A 23,139-nucleotide genomic window follows, 5' to 3' on the forward strand; every position below is an offset into this window, starting at 1 on the left:
TGCATTCATAGATAGATGCACAAAGACGTGCATGCAAATGACCACAAAAATCCTAAACTGTAAAATTACAGAAATATGTATATATACGCATCTATGCATATAAACTATTAAAAAGCAACCATGGATGCATGTATGCAGCTGCATAGATAAAATGAACCTCTAAACAGCCTCCATTGTCTGGCTTCTTTTTTTTTTCCTTTTAAACTCAGGATGCCTTACAACAATTTACACACCATCTCCTTCCTCCTCTTTACATACAGCACATGATGTTTAAATTAAAGGGGTGGGCGGGGGTGAAGTGGGGAGCAGCGCGAAGGAGAGAAAGCGAAAAAAAAAAAGTTTCCTGAACATAGTAGAAAATTATTTTCTCTGGACAGTTTTAAGAGTCGACATCCTGTGCTGGAGTTCTCTAATCATCACCAGCGCAATTTACAATCAGAACACACAGCGAGCCAGTTCAGACCAGCTCATCTGTTGACTTTGGCCCCAGCTGAGCTCTGCGTCCTGCACTGTGTATGTGTGTGTGTGTGTGTGTGTGTCTATTCGCTGTTTGCCATTTGAGACTTGGGTGACTCGGCACCGGGCCCTGACAAGGGTGGGGTGAAACTCTGTGGGGCTGAGGCGACCGCACGCATGCACATGTTCCCACTCTTTCATATACACATTTGCACGCTGCTTTTTTTTTTTTTCTTTTTTGCACACAGGCGCACACACACCGTAAAATATCCGCTGTACAAACATGGAAATGCACTTGAGCACACATGCGTGCATAAGTAAGATTTGGGCATAATTGCGCACTTGATAAACACAGATATGCATGCCACCAGGAGACTATTGCGCCACGCACAAACTCAAACACAATTAAGACAGATGTATTACCACAAAAATTCACACACACGTCATTAGTTCTACGCATACAAGCAGAAAAAAAAAGAAAAACTCCCTCCCCATATCTACCCTAATCCAGCGTGGCCCCGGTCCACAGCGCACGGCCCCCTTACATGCATCTATGTGTATGTCTGTGCATGTGCGTGTCACACTCAGGATGCTCTCCCACCCACAGTTCCCTTGGCTGGCCTCCACCTAGCCCAGTGCGGTGCTGTTGCCTTGCCGCAGGGCTGAACACAGCTCACTGTGTGTCTGCCCCCTCAAAGCCCCAGACTGTCCCAACCAATGTGCTTCTGATTAGGTGGCTTAATTACAGCTGTAAAAACAATGTTGATATAAGCCTCAAAATTGCAGTGTGTCAGATACTATTAGCCAGCCTTGGACTCTAGCCATTGTTATCCAACTCCCCACCCTCTCACCCTCACCATTGCTCCCTCTTACTTGCTCTTCCAGTACTTTTTGTGTTTTTTTCCTGCTCCCTTTATCCTTTCTTTCATGTCACAAGTTGCAACACAGGCATATTCCAAGAGGCCAAACGACCCACAAATTAACAGCAGTGACGTCCATGGCTGACCTTGACCCAAGAAAGTAAGAGGAAGCTCTTTGGAATCAAACATGCTGTAAACACATGAAAATAAAAATAAAGAAAAAAGTGAAAGATTTTAGTCGATCAGGTGTGAATTGCACTTCATTTGTTTGAAATTGGCTTTTTGGCCTGGGATGGTTGGCCTTTTTAGTGGTCTGTGGTTGTTCAAAATAAGGGCTCTGGCTGCACAGCAGAGTAAGGGGATATTCTATTTGCAAATATTGCAAGGTGGTGAAGACTTCCAGGGACTGGAGGTCAGACAGTCTGGAACAGGACACAGCTCTCTGTTGGGTTCTTTGTGTTTCAGTGACAGTGACTAAGGAGCGGGAGTGCGAGGTGTGCCAGAAGCCTGGTCCAGGGAAAACGTGGCAACAGCGTCGAGTAGAGGCAAGAAAGAAAAGCAAAGTAAAAACCTCAAGTATGCAAATCCTGGGTGGTCCCATCTTTGGAGAAAGTCCCCTTTTTTTCATCTGTCTCCATCACCGGGGCAGCTTCAGACTCCGCTCTCCTGAGAACCAGGTGCTGTGGATGAACGGTGGACATTCATCAGGCTCACTTACATTTACTTACAGCTAATCAGTACAGCTAAGACAACAGACACTGGAAAGACCAAAGGGAGAATTTGACAAAAAGTCAGCAGAGTGGATGAGGGACACGCTCAGAAAGAGTTTCCAAACCCCTCTGGCCTCCATGGTGGCCTGCATTACTCTTGTGGCCTGCTCTGCAGCTGGCACTTCAAGGTTTCCCAAATGTTTAATGCCAGGGCCCCAAATTCACATTGGTATGAAAAGCAAGGCAGACCAAAATGAAAGCCAGGAAGCAAACTCACTAGGCCAGTATTGATTCTTGTGGACCAGTCAGGGTGTGTCTCTCCACTTCCCAGCCTTGAAAGGCCGTCTTGTCACAAAAGGTGGAGGCAATACAGTATGTTGTCGTTTGAATAATTGATGACCGATTTCTAAGTAATCAGTGTCCTCACAAGACAATGCATTCTCTCTCTCCCTGGTGTGGAGAAAGAGCCCGGCCTGTTTTTGTCCCGGTGCCTTTAGAAGCAAAAGGTAAAAGCTTTAATGCACTGAAGCCACTGGAAGTGCTGCCTCTGAAGGACTCCCCCTGGAATCAACTGGGATGGTGTGTCTCATCTTATGAGGGGGCCTATCAGAGTGGCCTTCCAGTAAAAGGAGTTAGAGAGAAAGAGAGAGAGTGAGAGACAAAGTAGGAGAGGAAGACAGAATCATTGAGTGAGCTGCTGTGTTGAAGTAGGAAGACGTGCGCATGCATTTAGATGTGTGAGTGCATGATCATGTACATGTGCTGCATGATGTATTCTAAGTATAAAGTTTGTTTAGGTGGTGCGCATTAACGTTTTTGTGTTCATTTGCAAGAATGTTTTCATAAGTGCCCATGTGCGAGTGTGTGTGTCCTGGAATGCACAGCCCCTTCCTCTAAACAGGAAAGGAGTACGTTTAATAGCATCACCACCCTTTCCCCTAGAACAGGACGGTGGCCAGACCAGAAGAACGTTAACTGAGGGCCAGTCTGAACCTTGTACTGAAACCTTTTCACAGTAATCTTCCACACAACACCTCATTTCCTGAGATTACCGCTGAAGATGCCGTCTCCTGTACAATGTACCGGCAAGAGACATGAAACCATCCCTGTATATCCAGTTTCAGTGCTATGGCATGAAAATCGTTTAAATCCTACATTTAAGTGACTGAAAACAGTTCTGTTCTGCCGGCTTGGTGAAAGAGATTCATTTTTAAATACATTCTCATTTTTAATTTGACACCAGAGATATGCTTGTAAGAAGTTGGGACCGAGGCGTGTTTACTGCTGCGTTGCATCACCTCTCCTTTTAATAACACTCTGTAAACGATGGCATAAAGTTGTTAAATAGTTGGGAGCCTAATTGATTATATTTTTGATTACATGACACATAAAATGCTCTCCGTAGTTGGCAGGTCTATAGCATAGTCGGGACAGTTTACCCATATGGAAAAGATATATATAAATCTTATAACGTTTTTGTCTGTCTTGTATGAAACTTGTATGAAAAGCATACAAGAGTGAAAACACATATAAGATCCCTTGAAAAATTATATAATGAAACTTGTATGTTTTGGATACTTACTAAAAAAATATATGAAAGTAATGAGAAAGTGGCCACTTTCATGAGTAAATCATATATGTTTTTACTATTTCTTTTCCATATGGGTAGAAAGCGCGGTCTACTTCAGACTCATTCCTTTTTTTTATTTGTCAGTTATTTGCCTTTAGGTTGCCTTTCAAAAGTCCTCTTCCTTCAGATAACATAATTAACCCTGTTTGACCTTTCCCTAATTTTAGAAAGATTAAATCACATTATATCAATTTCCTGGAGAAAAAAAATTAACCAACTCAACTAATTAACACATTGAACAGACAACATCACAATTTAACAGACAATCTGTAATCTGTCATCTGTAAAATTACTGCATGTATTTGATACTGTGTATAACACTGCGGACACATAATGTGAAAATGGTCAACTGTGCTAATAAATACAACAATTCAGTTTTATTTATACAATGCCAGTTCATAAGGCCTGAAGCCCCTTTATATTACAAGGGAAAAACTCTTTTTAGAGCAAAACCATCAATTACCAACCACTAGGCAACAGTGGGAATCAAGAACTCCCTTTTAACAGGAAGTCCCCTGAACCAGGTTAAGGGGCAGTCATTTGTCATGAGTGGTTCTGGGAGTGAGGTGAAAGAAGAGAGAAAAAGAGAACATTATTTTACAGACTAACATACTACAGAAATGTGCTGGTTCACGGGGTCACCTTGCAATGTCCAAGGTAATCATGTGTAATCATGTATATTCATAAAATAAAATAAAATATTTCAGTTTTCATGAAATATTTCATTTTTTTAAATGTTCCATTAAACAAAGAGTTCAGGTTATTGCATTCTCTTTTTATTAACATTTTACACAATGTCTCAACTTATTTGGAAAGGAAATGGAATAAAATGTATTTAGTAAAATAACATGGTAAGAGGACAACAAACAACAGAAGAAACACTTCTGGTAACTCTACTACTTAGAGAATGGGACAGAATTAGTGAGTTTATGTGTTGTTTTTTTAGAGAGCCATGTTGGGTCTGTTATAGTGGGACTCTAACCAGTCCGCTATGTGGTTTCCACACGGACACTTCTATTCACACTGACACACGCACACACACACGAAGTTCTGTTATCACCTCGTAAAGCAACCCCTGGGGTCACACAACACAGTGTCCTGAAATGACACTAAGAGTGAAAAAACACAGGGCTACACAAACGCTGCTATTACATGTTCAGTGTAATCACTGTATTTGTCTTCTTGCAAAGTTCCAGTGTAAGCTTACTTCAATAAATTCGTGAGACAGAGCTCACATCTACACCAGCGATGCATTCGCAGGGTGATAATTGAACCTTGGAACCTAAATGTGTGAAGAGCACCAGGTGTTAAAAAACTCGCGAGTAGAGTAAAACCTGAAATATACTCGCGATAAAATGTTTCGTTTGGTTTTGCGTTTTGCTTTAAAAATTGTGCCAAGTATTTAATTCACTCTGATAGACTGGAAAAATGTCCAGGGTGTTTCCTGCCTCTCGTACAGTTTCAGCTGGAACAAGCTGCACCCCGACAAGGCTGATTTGGATACGCAGTTAGGAAAATGGATGGATTTTATTCAGAGAGACATTTTACATCTGAGAGCATTTTGTTTATTACTAAAAAAGAAAAAAAATCTGTTAATTGCTCAGCTGATTAACAGCAAATTGCCTTTTTTTTTTTTTGCTTGTTTTTCTTTTCTTTTTTCCTTCTTTTTTTTCAGCAAGGCTAAAAACAAAACCTTTAATGGCATTTTTCTGGTAAACGGTCATTAGAAGGCCTTTAGCAAAAATGACAATCATTTGATGGTTCCAGCTTTGTTAAATCTTATTATCCAGTGAACAGCTGTAGATCAGTGTGAGAGAAATGAATTTGTCTTTTTTACTTGGCTGCTGAGTTCCTTTAAATGCATATTAAATTTCCCAAAATATAAAACTGGACTGTTTTGAGTTGCTTTAAACCTACAATTTATTTAACCATAATACAGGTTGCTTTAATAAAACATTAAAGGTGGGTTACAATAAAGCTGGCTGTGGTAAAGTAAACGCAGCTTACAGTAAGAAAACAAAAAACTCGGCTCTATTTCATCTGCTGAAATGTTTGTAAGAAAGCAGTAAGATCATTTCAATATCAAAGGCACGCGTTCGCTTAATTTGCATTAAACAGGGGGAGGGTGGAAGTGGATTCAGAGCTAAGAGGAGGTCCTTATCCCAATCAATCAAGACATGTTAGTTGTGCAAAATCACATAATTAAAAAATGCACAAATATCATAACTTCTCAAAAATATCCAATTATGATTTCTTTTTATCCCTGAGCACATGCCTCCCCTCTCTTCATTATGTTGTGACAGTAACGTGAAACATTATTTAATATTTAGTGATGAAACAGGCAAGAAACTCTCTGCTTTAACTTGTGCTACAGAAATAAAATTGAAGAGACAGAGAGACTCTGCCAGAAATATGCTGAAAGTGTCAATGCTGCTGCTTGAATATGGCAAAATTGCTTATTTTCAGATTCAGCCACATCAAGCAGTTTTTTTTCCTGGCTGTTTGTGGAGGAGCTTGCATATTCATGGCCCGCCTGTTTTGAGAACCTGTCACTGAGCCTGTTATATAGCTCTCCCTGCTTTTCTGCTCAGGATGGCTTCAGAAGCAAAAACACTTCATCAGACTTAACACTGGCCGGCTGACACAGTCAGGCAGTAAAACTGAGAGCCAATGAAGTCTGGGCGAGCAAATGAACCGGACATAATACAACACTGACACAGAGGTCAACTTCTGCCGCTGCCTATATATCTGCACACTCATACACGTAGATAGAAAAGCACAATTGCACATCAGAACGAACCTCAGCCAATGCTATCAAATGCCCATACGCTCAAACAGACACGTACCATTACTTGCATCCTCCCACTACTCTCCTTTGGCTGGGTTAAATCCAGCAAAACCCCAGACTTCCAGCTGACCTGCCTCCCACCTCACGCTGCAGAAGAGCAAGCGCAGAAAAGAGGAGCTGGTAAGTGCCAGGATGCCCACTTCTCAGACAACAGCATCTATAGATTTATGACTTAAACTCGGCTAGTTATAAGGTCAATATGATATTGAAATGCATGGGAATAATTCCCTTTCTAGTTAGACAACTACCTTCATAAGTCTGAAGGATTAATAAAACAACCGAGCGAGTGTTTTGGCTGCTATGAAAGTATTCATTGACAGCATATCCCCCTGTGGCTCCGTGAAGCAGAATAGGTGTTCGATGGGAGATTAATCAGCTTGGCTAACTCTCAGGTCGGGAGCCCTTCATGCTGAAGCCGGCTACCGACAACCTTGTGTGCGAATATGTGTTTGCATTTCCGTGCACGCTGGTATATATATTTGCTTCCCACTTGAAAAACAGTATTGTGTAAGTAGTATGTGTTATCAATCCAGCTTCCTCCTCCCACACTATATGACTGCTGTGTTCCCCCTCCTTCCAACCCTTCCCTCTGCTGCACAGCCTCTGTACATAGAGAGCTCGGTACAGTCCCCGTGGAATCTCCTGTGTCAGTACATTACCTTATAAGTGGAGCTATTGACTGTGGGGACTCTTTGATACACATTCACATACAGTACAAACACAATTGATCTTCAACGTAGGATTGGAGGGGGGTCGGGCTGGGAAGTGAGGGTGCCGAAGAAAGATCTGCACACATATAACAGATCACACAGGCCTTCTTGTGGAATAAGAAGGCCTGTGTGTGTGTGTGTGTGTGTGTGTGTGTGTGTGTGTGTGTGTGTGTGTGTGTGTGTGTGTGTGTGTGTGTGTGTGTGCAGGAAGGAACAAAACGCTCTTTTGATAAGGATGTGACATGGAGCAATCTTTCCCTAGAGCCAGCCGCCGAGCACTGAATACTATCGCGCCACTGTAAAAGTGTAATATTATCCTATCTGTGCAGCCTCACATTGGGCATAATGTGACTGCCTGTATTAATTATACATTTCTTTTTGTTTTTGCATGCGGAGGATTTCCCCTCAGGGATGCTAAAATAATGACTCCATCTCATGACAACATTTGCAGCTCAATTAAAAAGTGTTTATGTCAATCTCCTCCTGTGTGGGCGCTGCCGGGTTCACAGTGTGCACGGCAGTAGGAGGCGGTTGTCATCCACTAGCCGCGGAGCGCCGGAGACTTGAGGTTGTCAAGACAATACACAAGGGTCAAACTTCAGCGAAGACTTTCTTCAAGGCAAAATAAATATTCCATCCAATCTCCTCACTTATTGGCAAAAGGGAATTATTTACTCGTTTCATGTTTTTTCACAGATAGGGGGGAAAACATACAAAAATCAGCGAGTGACTAATCGATCCCTGCTCCATTTATATTTAAAAATGGCTGAAGAAAGGAGCATTAGGTTCAAATAAATACTTTCTCTTAGATGTGGATGTGAGCTCAAACAGCAGTCAATGATATGTTTGAAATAAAAATAAATGAATTGGAGTGTTTTCTCTCTCAGCGAGAGAAGACCTCTAATGAGAGTGATCGTAGATGCCAAGACCAAATACTTCAAACAAAGGCAGCTTGTTCTTTCATACAACAAGGAAAAAAACAGTTTAAAGATATTCTCTTTAAAGAAAAACAAAACAAAGAGTGCGACAGAAAGAAAGATAGAATTATATTGTGTGGTTAAAAAAAGAAAAAACAAGGAGAAACGCAGAACCCTATTTGCTGTCTCTCCGGGAAACAGTCATAATTGCATTATTTGTAAGAGTAAAAGCAAAGGAATTTAGAAAATTACCAACAATAATTCCCAGTAATTATGGCTCCCCCCTTAGCACTGCTAACTTTGCAGCCTCGCACTGCTGCACGAAATGTGAGCTATATTCTAAATGCTTTAACTGTCCATATTCAGATGAGTTGTGAATATAAACAAGTGAGTGAGTGAAAAGTCCTTCTTGGTCTATTTAAACCCTCCCCCGCAGGCAACAGCATTTACAAGGAAACGGTTATCATTTAGTCTCTGTTGCGGATCAAAATGTCAAGCTCCACAGAGAATCTGAGCAGTGCTGTTAGGGCCAAAAGTGCAGTTTTAGAGCCCCAGGATCTGAGAGAAAAAAATGATTTGCAAATGCCCAAATATGTCTAATTGACCTGAAATATAGCCTGTGTGCAGGAACTGTTTGAAATCAATACGACGAGCGAAAAGAATATCCTTGAAGGAACATTTGAGAGGATCGCACCGCATGTCTTTCGGAGCAGCGGTGTGAAGTATGCAAGAATTATGAAAACAATCAAAAAGTCATGAAAGGTCATGTGAATTAAAATCACAGTGGTTGCAGCCAATTAAGAGAGTGTGAGGACCAGCTGTTTTTCACCTACCACGCCAGCATAATGGCAGGAGCTACTGTAGTTTATATGAATATTCTGTGGACGTGAAAACCATTTGTGAGTGGATTTACATGTAATGTATTCCCAGTGTATTTGTTTATTGTGTGTATTTAGTGGGGTAAATCAATAGGCAGTATTCCCAGCCTTGATTGGATTCACAATTAGCTCAAGTGAGAGATTCCCTAAAGGTGGGCATATTAGATTCAGCACAGCCAACCAACCTGATTGTCTTTGCCTCACGTCAGCTGCTGCCCCACCACAACATGCTTTCTGCTGTCCAGGTGCCTTGTGGGTAACAGCGAGTGCACGGAGGAACTTTCCTCCTATGTGGCGGGCAGGCAGTGACAGCTCCGAGATGCTCTTTGACCTGAGAGGAAGGGAAAACAACATCAATGGTAATTCCCCTTCAAACACATTAACTGGGATGAACTGGGTCCCACTGAGCCTCTCTGAGTGGACTCGCATTGATCGCAGAAATCCATGAATAAATTTAGCACTAATTGATTTTTTTTTCTCCTCCTCAGAAAATAAATATCTAATTCTAATGTAGGGGCAGTGAATGAAGAAGACTGTGCAACAACCCTACATTTCAAAAACAAAACAAAAACTGAACAAAATTAATTTTGAGAACTCACTTAATAAGCCACAAAAATATTCAGAGCCATCGCATCCCGTCTGAGCCGGGGATCCTGTGGTTTCCAGTCCAGTCACAAAGTTGATGCATTTTACGAATTGCTAAAAGTCAATACAATTTCAAAAAATAAATAAATGAAAATACACCTTGAGGTCAGTTAATAAACAAACAAAAATATTTCATTGTTTTAGGAGTGCCAAAGCAACAAGCCCAGAAATTAAGCCATTAGGTCCTGTGGATTTCAGCTACCTTTTAATTGCTTTCAGTGGGGATTGGAGTTGTACTTGGATGGGAAACGGTGTCACAAACACATTTACAAAAGCTGAATTTTATCACCCTGCCAATTGGAAGAGTGATACCGTCAAATATCAGAAAGAAAAATGAACCAAATAAGGGTCCAAGCAATAAGTGTAAATGCGACTGAGCCAAAAACGAAAACAATGTGCAAAGATTTCGTCCTTTACAATGGAAACACATCGGAGCACATGGTATGCCGTGGATCCTAAACTTCAGGCTCTTTTTTTAAGACCACTGTACTTTATTGAATACGCTTTTCTCTTTCATTTTCATATTTATGACTACATCTGAAAGCACTGGTCAGTGAAATATAATAACATTGTGGATAAAACTAGAAGCATGTGCTTTTATTCTATGCCGTGATTACATTTTCAAATCCGACTTTGCGCAACACTGTTTGGACGGCAACAGTATATAATAATAATAATAATTAAATACATCACTTTGTGTATAATATCTGTAGCAGATATCATTGTATATTTCAAGCTGTCAACTGATATAGTCCTGGTGCTTAGTCTTGAGAGATGTTGGAGGAGATCTTGAGTTGCAAAGTTGTAGATTCAGGTATCATACTGCCACCTACTGGTTACTACTTTTCCAAGACGTTCAGTCAGTATGACTGCACTCAAATGAGCTACAACATGACTGAAATTATTCCATCGTTACAGGAAGGACAACTTCCACTTCAACGATACCTCTGATAATAAACGTTCATTTTCACTTTATTTCCAAATGTTGATAATATAAGATATGTGAATTAACTAAGTTATGAAACATCTAATAGGTGTCCCGACCAAACATTGTGTCGTGAGCATGTGAGATGTGATTAGGGTAGCCTTGAGACTCTCTTTACCAACAAACAATTGCTCAGTTGTGCAAAGAAAAGCAGCGAGGACAGAGGGGGGAAAAAAAAAGAGTTTCTGAAATGTTCTTCTTTGTTTGATGGATGAGTTGCTCACATAAAGGCTGGGCATTACCTCTGCAAATAAACCAGACTTGACATTGCCCTGTGCTGGAACATCTGGGACGCCCCAGAGACAGGATCAAAGGCCTTGTGAGTCCTTGGACGCTATCTGTGCCAAACATGCACAGCGAGCTCATGAACAGCTATCCAGTGCATTTCAGTCATCATCATCTGTACTGGCTGTTTGTTAGTCATCAGCAATTTCTGTCCAGTATTTTAGATCATATTCCTCGGGGTTTTTTTCTTCTTCTTCTTTTCATCATGGTAACAGTGGCGGGGCAGGGGGGGAGGTGGACAGCTGGGAGTGGAGCAGCTGGACAGCATGGTAAATCAATTCATGAGCTTATTAACCTACACTAAAATTATATACTAGGCTAACTGGAAACATGAATGTTGATGTTGAAAATTAAGTGCTAGACTGATTGATCTCTCTAGTACTTTTCCAACTGACAAGTTACTCTGAACCCAGCTCTCATCTGCACAATACTATGGGAGCTGTTCTACAACACAATCTGCATTACTTTGTCTTTGTTTGGAGAGAGCCAGCCAACTGCATAACCTTAATTAGTCAAGCTGTATTCATTCAAGTGATTACAACGCCCCGCACTGCAGTGAAGAGAAGCATCTGTCACTTAGACTCAAATGATTTCTCAATCTTTCCATTCAGTGGAATAAATTTAACGCGGGCCCAGAGTCTAACGTGGCTTTTCTTTAAGCAGACTAAGAATGAATACTGAATACATCCCTGAATACTGAATATAGATTTTATGCCAGTCCAGTGTAGGGGTGCAACTAAACAAAATGTTTGCAAAATAGTGAAAAGCATCTGTAACAAGTGCAGGTGGAAAAACAGAAAACAACCAACGAAAAACAAACAAACAACAGTTTAAGGAAGCTTGGACATTTTGTTTTTTGTTTGTTTGCTGAATTATTTTCTGCTGGCAGGCCTGTCAGTTAATCATGAACCAAACCTGTTCACTCTATTCTGATTTATTCAGAATGCAAAAATGAAACATTTACCACGATGTGTGCTTTAAAACGTGCATTCGTCACATCCATCACAGTTTTAGAGTGGTCTTCCTATTATCGCACAGTCTTTACCTTGCAATGTAAAGCGCCTTAATGTGACTGTTGCTGTAAACTGGTTCTATATCAATAGAGTCCTATTGAATACAACTAAGTGTTAGTTCTGCTTTGCTAAAAAGGACAAAATTAGGTTTTTTTTTGTTGTTGTTTTTTTTATCTGGGATGGCTTTTTTCCCAGATTCTTGAGTTTCATTGTGTTTGCCATTTCTTAATCTCCTCAAGGCTACGCATCTGCTGCACTTCGGCATGCACAACTGGGCAGAAAAGCAGGATGTCACTTTTGTGAACTAACTGCTTGGAGAGGAGGGAAAAATGACGCAAACACCAGAAAAGCGATTTGGGCAGTGAAGCCGGGGCCTAAGCGAGGGGTAGGTTGCGGGGATCGCCCACACCTCGGCAGATGTGCCTCGGTGTCACTCCACATCCGCGGCCAAATGAATCACCCGACAGATGTTTAACGTCAAGGCCAGGCTGCCACGCCAGCCAAACACACACGTGAGCACACACACATAGACATGCAAACAAACACAATTTATTACAAGGAGGAGCAGCTCCACAAGGGGTCAGACTCACTAAGGCATAGATGTTTCACCTTCATGCGACTTTGAATAGAAATAAAATTCACTCAAACGACAGATATTTTCGAGAAAAAAACCCCCACTGTGCACTAAGTATACACAACACACTGACTGAAATGTAGCTGCTGCTCAAACTTGCTGAGTCTCTTGAAATGTTTCTCTGGCATAATGTATTTTCAGACACTCTTTTTGATCTCTGGCTTGTACCATCTGAAAGCAACCCGTCAATATTGAAGGATAGAGTGTTTTAGATAACTCCGATCCAGCAACCTCCCTGATTCTCTCGCTCGCTCTCGTTTTTTCTTTTTCTTCCAGCAGCGGGGAGGGCAGATTCCATGGCAGCGTGAAGATATTTTGTCAAAATCCATTTCCAGTCAAAGCAAATCAGCCTTCTTAACACATGCATTTTTATCACCTCTTTGTTTTAGGAGTTGATTTGAAGCGGGGATGACGAGACGCAACACCGCTCCAATAAAGTGCCAGCGCTATAAAACAGATGCTCCCAACCTTTGCCACGTCGCCATTGCTGCGTAACAGATTTCCACATGTTAGAGTCGATTTTAAAAAAAAAAGGAGAGAGAGAGAGAAGACTTACGGTTAAGAAAAACTTTTAAATTCACCTAATTTAATTTTAGTTGCAACCTCTGAAACAGAGCCCGTTATTTAAGGTGAATCACCGCTCACACCAATCACCTTGTGTGCCATTTAGATGTTCTTTTTTTGTGTGTGTCTTTTAAAGTGTGCCGTGGTACTAAGGACACGAACGCGTTAAAGAAGAGCAGCTAAAGGTAAGGAGCTTTTAAGAAAGAGCTGCTGGATCTTTGAGAACATTCTTGAGGCCCTTTTCCCTCTTTTGGAGAAACCCAGGCAGATAAAAGGAAACACTCGGGTGGATTAAAGTGTTCAGAATGTATCAGCATCAAACCACTAGAGTTTTTGCCCTCTACATTTTTCAAACACAGTCAATAGATCTAAATATTTTACTGTGCCCCGGCCGATTTATTGTTTGATGTTTAAAAACTTGTGTGGAATGAAAGAAAAATTCATTAAAGAAGGCCCCAGAACGAGGCCCTACGATCAGCTTTGAAAGTCGAGTTTAACTGGGATATTGATCATTCTCTTTCTTCTGTGACAAAGGCCACCAGGGACGCTGGAGGTGTCGGTAGATGAAGGCTCACTGCCAATAACACCAGACGTGTCTGTGTACACTGTAGGTGAGGCTGTGAATAACACCACTGACACTGAAGAATTCAATAACTCAAAAATGACCAAACAAACACCACAGTCTTGATTTCTCGCCGGCCAAAAAGATTCAGTGTGTACTCTGGTTGCGATGCACCAATGTTTACTTCTTGGGTTTTTGAAACGCATGTGTGAATTTAATTACGTGGCCCTGTGGGGCTGACGGCAGGAGAAATCTAGTGCTTCTCTGTTTATTTATATAAAAATGATGTAGGTGTACGTGATTGCAGTGCTTAATTAAAAAGTGTCCTGTCGTGGAATAAAAGGAAATTTCCCTTTAATGGCTAAAAATGTTCAGCTTAAAGTGAAACTGATTCGACTTTGCAGTTGATTTCCCTCGTTAGTCTCACAGTCGTTGTAAGTCTGGGTGTAAACTTTAAAACATTCAAGCCAGCTATACTGCAGGGCACTAAATGGGACTTAAAAATGCTCTGCATATCTGGCGGGGCTGTCGCACATTGGGGCAACAAGAAAAAAAACTAAATTACAGAGATTTCTTTTTTCTTCTTAATTTGAAGATATTCAGCACAACAAAAGTAAAACTCAATCAACCTCTGTTACTTAAGATTAGCCACAAAGAAACACCTAAACTTCTGGCAACTTCCTTGACTAACAGCAGCAAAATTAATGAAATCTTTGGGATATACAAAGCAGTTTTTTCCTTGAGTTACAAAACATCAGACAAGCAGGACTTGACAACTGCCAGTGCTAGTTGTCAAGTTTAGCACTGGCTACACCAAGGACATAACGACCGAGACTGTCCACGCCGGGGCTCGAACCGGCAACCTTCCGATTACAAGGCGAACTCCCAACTCTTGAGCCACGACATTAGGGGACAACAATCTAAATAATTTCAAATGCTTTGGGGCATATTTGTTTAGTTTGATAAGGACACGATAAAGGACCAGTAAAATGTATCCAGTAATCTCATGTGTGTCTCAAAGATCAGGCAAATGGCAGCGTATTGTACACAAGTTTTGCTCGCATAATGCCAACACAAAATTAATGGTCAAACAGTTGTGATAAAGTGGTGCAACTGCATTTGTGTTTCTTTAATAATATATTGGTCTTCAGCCACCAAACAAACATGCTTTTATTTATCGTATTTATTGCTGGTTTATTGGTACTTCTGTTACACAGGGCTTTGCATGAAAAAAAAACACTCTCCTTCTTTTGCATGGAACTGATTCTTTGGTAAAACAAACAAACAAAAAAACAAAAAACACAAACAACTAAATCATCTCTTCTCCTTCCAAGCATACTTTCCCGATTCTTCTCTCATTTTCTGCTCTAACCAGAAAGATCTCAGGTCCTTTTTTTGCTGACGATCAGCACTTGGAGTCTCTGCTCTCTTTTACTCCAGCTGATTTTCAAGAAACCAGCTGGACTAAATAAATACACAGGCAAGAGGTAAAAATAGATATCTATGTTCAAAATAAAGGCAGGAGGGCTGGTCAGCAGAGCAGCTCAGTCATCAGCAGATTTAAACTGTTCACAGGATGCTCGTTTCTCCCATGAAATTTGAGACATATCGGTGTGTGTAACATGTTCGTCCCCCCAAAAATGAGGTGTACAATAAGTGTTTACCTACAGGGAGCTAGAATGTAATAATCTTTTCTACCACACCGCAGCTGTTGTGCATGCAACACAGGCAACTTTTGGGGTGATCATGGCTCAAGAGTTGGCAGTTCGTCTTGTAATCGGAAGGTTGCCGGTTCGACAGTCTTGGTCGTTGTGTCCTTGGGCAAGACACTTCACCTACTGCCTACTGGTGGTGGCCAGATGGCGCGATATGGCAGCCTCACTTCTGTCAGTCTGCTCCAGGACAGCTGTGGCTACAACTGTAGCTGCCTCCACCAGTGTATGAATGTGAGAGTGAATGAATAGTGGAATTGTAAAGCGCTTTGAGGGTCTTGAAAAGTGCTATATAAATGCAATCTATTATTATTAACTTTCGCCTTTGAGAAAAACATTTGCAGCAGAGCTGCAGTTTACGAACCACTCAACACTGATTTTTGGGTAACAAACAGATTTTCAGTTTGTCTTTTTTTCTGCTGAGGAGACGACGCTGCCTGCACTGTTGCTTGACTGAAATCTGTCAAGAAGCCTTGGTTTGTAAAATTAGGGGCTTGCTTCCATGGCTACAAGTCCTCATCGTTGTTTAAGTTAATCTTAAGAAGCAGTGCATTTGTCACTTTATTGCCATGTTGGCCAAACTTTCTAGATACTCTGCAACATTTTTAACCTATAAACCAGATATTCAATGCACACAGTCCTATATTTGACTTTTATCAGAGGCAAACACCACAAGCTGGCATTCACTTTGAAGCCAGTGATAATCAGGAGGGACAGGAGTGACCCTCGTTTGAAAAGGCACACAGGACACAGTAGGAGGGAAGGTGTGATGTTCTCTCTTTTTATTGACTGACGCAGTTGATGAGGGCCCATCATGCACTTTGGCAGGAGGGCAGGCAAGTGTACGGAGGTGGCGCCCACCAGGGTGCGTGGAGGGGACGACGTGGCCGCCCTTCATAGATATTCCATGCGTGGCTTTACCCTCAGCTGCACTGTCAAGGTCTGTGTGCCCCTCTGAGGGGGCAGAGACAGGGTCATGGATGACACCCGCCTCTATGCCAGACGTGACAGCACAGCTGGGCCGCTTAATGACAGAGGCGCCTGGCCCAGCACACACCTGCCCATCCTAGGCAGGGCAGGCGACCTCATGGGGAGAAAAAAGAGCCGCTGCCACGTTCAATGGACAGATGTTCTGGAGAGAAGACAGCAGAGACAGCGGTACTACAGGGACCTCTCTGTTTCTCTCCCCTCACCAGTAATTGAAAATCATGTAAAAGGTCAATTCTGTGATACTGCCTGTCCCTCTCTGCAAGTCATTCCTTTAAGCCAGAACATGACAAAAACAACACTGACTAGATGACAGCTTTCGCCTCAATTACCGCCTATGTTAGCCACGTCCATGTAATGACAATAACTGTAAACACTCCCGGCGAATAAATCTGCATGCAAAAAGAGGTACCGGCCATCTGTTAGAGGCCATGGACTGGGGTTCCTGAGAGGAACCTAATGATTGGGTACACAACACAGACACTGTTATGACATGTGGACTTCAAACGAATGGAGTATGTAAAGGGGGAGGAGGGAAGAAAAGACACCATTTCCAAACTATCAACTTTACTAACGAAGTCCACTGTGGCACAAGAGGTCAGTTCCTCTACTGAATACTGACAGAGTGACCCAGTCTGTGAGTTTCAGGCTGATGAGAAGAGGCAAGGTTCTAACCTCCACAGAATTGCTCTGTGTTTGTGGTTGCCTTAAACAGAACCAGCTACAGAACTGTCACACACCATCAGCCTCGCTGGAATCCAGTAGAGACTTCCAGACCTTCATGGACAGAGAAGCAATCAAAATAGACAACAAGGATTCATCAAGTAACATTAAACAGGAAAGTGGAATAACACTGGCCACTTTTGCATTACATTCGGTTGTTGACTTTAAGGCACCAGAATCTTGGCAACGTGTTCAAGTTGTTGTCTATTTGTTTTGTTTTGTTTTTTGACCCAGATTAATGTGAGTTTTATGGGAGCTGGAAGGTGTGAAAATAGAGTTTGGATGCTCAGAGTGTGAAATACAATATTTAAAGACGAGGAATCTGGCAGTTCATCTCACTGCATATTTATTTCATTGAGTTAAAAGCCTTGGAAAAAAAAGTTGTTCGTTGTAATGAGGAACACATTAGGGCTCACCCACAAACATGTGGTTTTCGGGGGGAGAACGCTTTACAATTTTAACAAAAACAAGTGCTGTAACTTGAGCACCAGTGCAAACAGGAAGGAAACAATATATTCCATAAACTCCCCCAAATGAGAATGTTATCAATAACACTTGTGTCTGCAGGAAAAAACAAAACGAAGCTCTTCAACAAGGATGTTTCTGTTTGGCTGACCGTAGCCCTTTGCCAATAACAATGTTACCCGCAATCACGATCCAAACCACACAGCCTTGGCACGGCTCGATGTCACAAATTGTGTTTTGATTCTGACCAAATGCAACAGCTTCCTGTCTGGTCCTGTTTTCTCTTTCTGTCTGTTTTATTATCTTGAACCAGTTGCAAACTGAAGGACATTTAGTAACCACCGCGCTGCCAAAAAAATTGGAGATACACATATCTGCATCAAGGGAACAATGACTGCAATGCGAGAGCTTCAAAGAAACCAACACCAGCCGTGCTCATTAAACCTAATAAAAATCCATCAGACTTTTTTTCTTCAAATTGCCTCTCATATCTAAAAAAAACAACAACAAAAAAAACCCCCAAAAATTTGAATTAAGAGTGAGATTGTTTGTGTGTCTGTGCCACTTGTATGAGAGTGTTACTTTGCAGCTGCACGCGTGCAGCACACCAGAATGCACATTTCAAAGGCAAGACAGCTCCTGGGCTTGCTGAACTTTTGCTTGTTATCAGGAGCTGAGAGTGAAAAGGAGAGAATTGATCTTTTGTCTACTGGAGGTGCACTCCCTTGGGCTGGGCCGCTCGCTTGCTCACTCGCTTGGCTGCCATGCAGTGGGCTCTCTTCCTCACCCCCACCCCACCCCACCCCTCTCCAACCACCGCCACGCTGCATATCCCCCCCAAACCACCACCACAACCACCCCTCATTCACTCACTCTCTCTCTCTTTCTCTGTCTCTGCGTGGCGGCTGCCTCTGCTCCAGCTGACACTTGTCCTGCCGTTACTGGGAGAGATGTGCGCTGAGCTGCTGACACCAGGATTGATCTTCCTCCTTTTCCCCATAAGCTCCATATCAAGCTCCTGGAGACTCTGGAGGAGACAAAGAATGGGCGGGAGGGTAGGGATAAGGGGTTAGGGAGGCAGCCAGAGTGAAATGAAGAGAAGGGAGAAAATTCTCCAACTCAAAACAGTCCTTCAAACTAACAATGTTTGGTTCAGCAAAGGAATAGAGAACACAAAGTTGACAGTTTTATTGGCGGCTGAAGAGAGAAGTTCACTCGTTTTGCTAAATTGTTGCCCAGCGCAACAGCCGCAGTAAAACAACTGGATTTTCTAACGCTACAAACACACAGGCTATTCTTCATGAACAAGTCTCAAATGAATTGCTCGAGTAAAACAGATGCAGTATTTAAAAATAAATGAGTTAGATAATTTAAACAACAGACCGTAAAAGTTACTTGATTAGAATAACTGTAAGAGAAGAGCTCAGCGGTGTGTGAAGGGCAAATGTCTGTCTGGGTCAAACCAGGCGCTTACTGTACGCACAAGATGATTTTAGGGTCACACCAACACAAATAAAGGGCCGTGCAAGTTTAACCCAATAGCGAAAGTGTGACGAGAGCCTGCCTACTTTATAACAACTGCACTGTGTTAAATCCGCTTCAGGCAGATTATTTTTATTATTGTAATGAACAAGTATTTTTAAGTCGTGGATTTAGATTGTTTACTCTCTTTTGCAATGAGAGCGGTTGGAGCGAGGCTCGGCAGGAGTGGTGGCAGAAAAAAAAAAGTCCTGAAGTGTTTAACTCAAATTTAAATTGTTTAGTCTTCAGTGAAGCATGATTCATAATCATATTATGGCAATAACAGCATTAAACAGCATTAGTCACAGTCAGGTCAACAGGCAACAGTGGAAGAAGACAGGAAAATGAAATGCAGAACAAATGTTTATATTTTGCTGCTGTTCCGAAGAGGTTACGGCAATGCAAAAATGTTAGGGTCTCAGCATCGTGGCATTTACCAGACCATGACACAATGTGGAGGCCATGTTGTTAACATATAGCGGTTGATAGTATAAGAAATATTAAAAACAAAGTAACAAACAAAGAAGTCGCAAATTTTGTAATAAACTTTCTGTATTTCTATAGTTTATAGAAATTCTCCAGAGGAAACATTTTACAATACAATCCTCATCAAGTCCAGCACGTTGCTAAGTAACCACAGATTTAAACAGTTTTAGTAATTAATGCTGTTGACAGTGACTATATTTCATATAAAATGCCTAGATGAATATAGTGTTACATATATATATCATATACACATTAGGTCACCCTCACCAACAACACTGAGGTAAGTTGGGGCATTTAAACGATGCTCAGTTTGTACTAAGTGTGCCTAGAAAATACACCATTACACCAATAAATGCCAGAACGGATCCATGCTCATGTTGTTTATGCCAAATTAACAGTCCAATTTTCGTGAGAACAAAAGTTTTTTAGTGGCATTCAGTGGGGTCTTCTGCTGTTATAGCCGTCTGCTTAGAGGGTTGACATGTTTTGCATTGAGACACCTCGTTACCTTGTTTGTAACAAGACGTTATTAAAGTTGCTGTTGTCTTCCTGTCAACTTGCTTTAAGCAGTTTGCCCATTGTCCTCAGACCTCTGACATCAAAAAGACATTTTCACCCAGGGAATTGCCACTCACTGGATATTTTCTCTTTTTCTGACTCTTATCTGTAAACCCTAGAGATTATGTAGGAAAATCCCAGTGGAACAGTAGTTTCTGAAATACTCAGACCAGGCCGTCTGGCAAAAACAACCACCCCACGTTTAAAGTAACTTAAATCACCTTTCTTCCTTAATCTGTTGCTTGGTTTGAACAGGTTGTGTTATCATGGCTACATGCGCTGAGTTACTGCCATGTGAGTGTCTGGTTAAATATCTGTACCAACAACCAACAGGTCTAACTTAATGCAGTGGCTGGTGAGTGTATATAATATTTAAGGGGTAAATTAAGTTTTATATGTGCATTAGAGGTCATAGGTACCTGTTTATCAACCAACTGCTATTTTTCTTTTTCACAAAAGTGATGAAATTTGTTTATTTTAGATGTGTCAAGCCCATCAGCTACATCTAAGCTGGATCTATGGGCCAGATCCTACACTCACAATAGGCTACACACAAATGCAATCATTTTATTGTCATTCAATTTAAGATTTCATTGGTTCTGCCTCTTTTGTCTAATAAATAATCATATAAATGTGGGTATTATAAGGCATGCCATTCTTCACAGTGAAATTAATTGATAAAAGTTTTGACCCCATTTTAAGTGGAATTTTTAAACACACCAGCTGCTTCTAAAACGCACTCAGATGTGGAGTTTTCCTTCAATTACAGCTAAACATAACCTAAATTACCTGCTTATTTCGTACTAACAGCCCACAGATACTTTGATTTTCACATGCAGATAATGTTAGCTTAGAACAAAAGTATGTTAAACTTTAGAGGAAAACGTTTTGGATAAAAATACAGTTTTTGAAAAACTAAAGCACTTTTGCTAGCTAGTAACAACATTTACCTGCAGACAATTCACTTTCACTTGTTCTCACAGCAGTTAGAGGAACCCTGCATAAACTGGTTTGCTTTCTGTTCATCGCTAATTTGAGAGAAAATCAAGGTCTCTCAAACTTCATCAAATTTACGTCATTGTCAAAAAGGTGAGAAGGTTACTTTGTCTAGCTGCACCTCTCCAGACCTACATATTGAGGCTCCACCCCATAAAACGTCATCTATGATACAGACCTAGAACTAGCAACCTAGCGCTGATGCAAGCCATGGTAATCTAACCTAATGGCTGATAAACCAGTTTGATGTGCAAAGGTAACATGGCAACATATGGTTTGCAACTGAAACTTTAGATCGTGGGATAGCTTTGGTCACTTTTCTTTAATAGTGTTCATGATACCAGTGGCATGTTCGTGTTTGTTTCTGAGAAAAAAACAACAAAGGCGATAGGAAGTCACATGACATCAACAAAATCTTCCTGAGAAAGAAGTTGATGAAAAGCTTAAAGAAGACTTAACTTTAATCCTTCATGGAAACTGAATCAAAGAGGAAACAATAATTTTATATTCTGTTGCCATTACCTATAATTATAATTATGATTAGATATATAATTACATTATTATTATTAGTAGTAGTAGTTGTTGTTGTATTATCCCTTCCATATGGTTACACATTAGCCAAAACTACATGTGGTACCCAAGTAGATTAAACTGAAAGCATGAAGTAAACAAATACCAATATTAGTTCAGCTCAGTTGTTACCTTAAAGACAAAAAAATGCTATAACATGAATACAAGTTGCACTTAGTTTCCGAAATTTTGATTTATCAATTATTAATAATTCATAAATAAAAGTTATAGCTTCTGTGTATATGCTCCAGAAACAATTCCACTACCTTATATTATCAAAAGAAGAGCTACAGATGTTTCGTGATACAAGAGGAGAGCCTCCTACAAACAGCTGGAAGCAGCAAACAGCATTAGGACATCAAACTGCTTGTCATGCAATATCAGTGTGAGCAACAATTTTAGTAAAACAATTCAACTTCTGTAGACCACGAACAGTAAACAATTTCTTCAAATAATAATTACACTAATTCCTGTCAGACATCATCAATAATTCATTAAAATTAGGTCTGTTTGTGCACCTTAGACATGAGGTACAGTCTTAATAGGTCCCTAACCTTTCTATCTCAACACACCTGTCTCGGAAGTTTGATGGCAGATTTAAAGTGGGTGCTGCTGTGTGCTGTAAGAGACCTCTACAAAAGCTGAGCTCCTGTGTATTTCACACCATGGATTCTGGGAGATTCTGGTCTGTTTGACTGCTCTCTCTCTCTCTCTCTTGCCTGTTATAAAACATGTAACTAATAAATTGAGGGAATTAATTTATATTCTGTGTGCACAAAATGATGATTTGTCTCCTCAAAGGAATAAACATGGCCTCAAAACTGGAGATGTCTGAACGCTGCAGCCTTCACTAATCAGCGCCAGAAATTCATATTCTATTAATCTACAACAACAGTTGACTTTTGTTTGTGAAATGTTACAACCCCACCGCCTCAGTGACCTCAGTGGCTTCCCTCTTTGTAAACAAGCAGAAAGGAAGACAGCAGTGGAAACCAGATCTGCAGCACAGAGTGAATTCATGTAGACTATTACCATTCAACAACATGTAAGCACATTCATCAACCACCGCGCTGCTGCTAGTACTGCTAACAGTAGCTGCACTTGGCAAGCCAGTCATGTGACATTGTGTGCGTGCAGTGTTGTGCAGTGTTCAGCAACATTTGAAATACATGATTAGTGAAGGAGGCGATTAACTGTTTGCCCTGAACAATCAAAAACATTTAGAATCACCTGCTAGATTGGGCTCTCTTTGAAATGTGGGTCTCATTTTCTCCCATTTCAATTAGCTGCCAGGACCATCCACACTCCAAATATCTCTCCTCTATGCCTGCCGACAAACTCCTTAAATTTTTCGCAGCTTGACCTTCCTCCAAATTTCTCTGATATCCGTTGAGGGACAAACAAAGCAACCAAGCTACCAACAA

The 23,139-nt window shown here is 41.1% G+C and overlaps 1 long non-coding RNA gene across 1 annotated transcript; it reads right to left on the reverse strand.

The window, feature by feature from the left end:
* Positions 1-1,765: 1,765 nt before the first annotated feature.
* Positions 1,766-21,340, reverse strand: LOC146707635 (uncharacterized). Its single transcript, XR_014921080.1, has 4 exons — positions 21,100-21,340; positions 18,458-18,611; positions 9,195-9,340; positions 1,766-1,996 (listed from the first exon to the last, which is right to left on the reverse strand). It is a non-coding gene; the product is annotated as an uncharacterized LOC146707635 (long non-coding RNA).
* Between the last annotated feature and the right edge of the window lie 1,799 nt (positions 21,341-23,139).

Source organism: Copadichromis virginalis, linkage group LG6 (assembly GCF_057382275.1).
Source record: "Copadichromis virginalis isolate Kocher_CV1m ecotype Utaka linkage group LG6, C_Virginalis_male_GT1.1, whole genome shotgun sequence".
NCBI classification, from domain to species: domain Eukaryota; kingdom Metazoa; phylum Chordata; class Actinopteri; order Cichliformes; family Cichlidae; genus Copadichromis; species Copadichromis virginalis.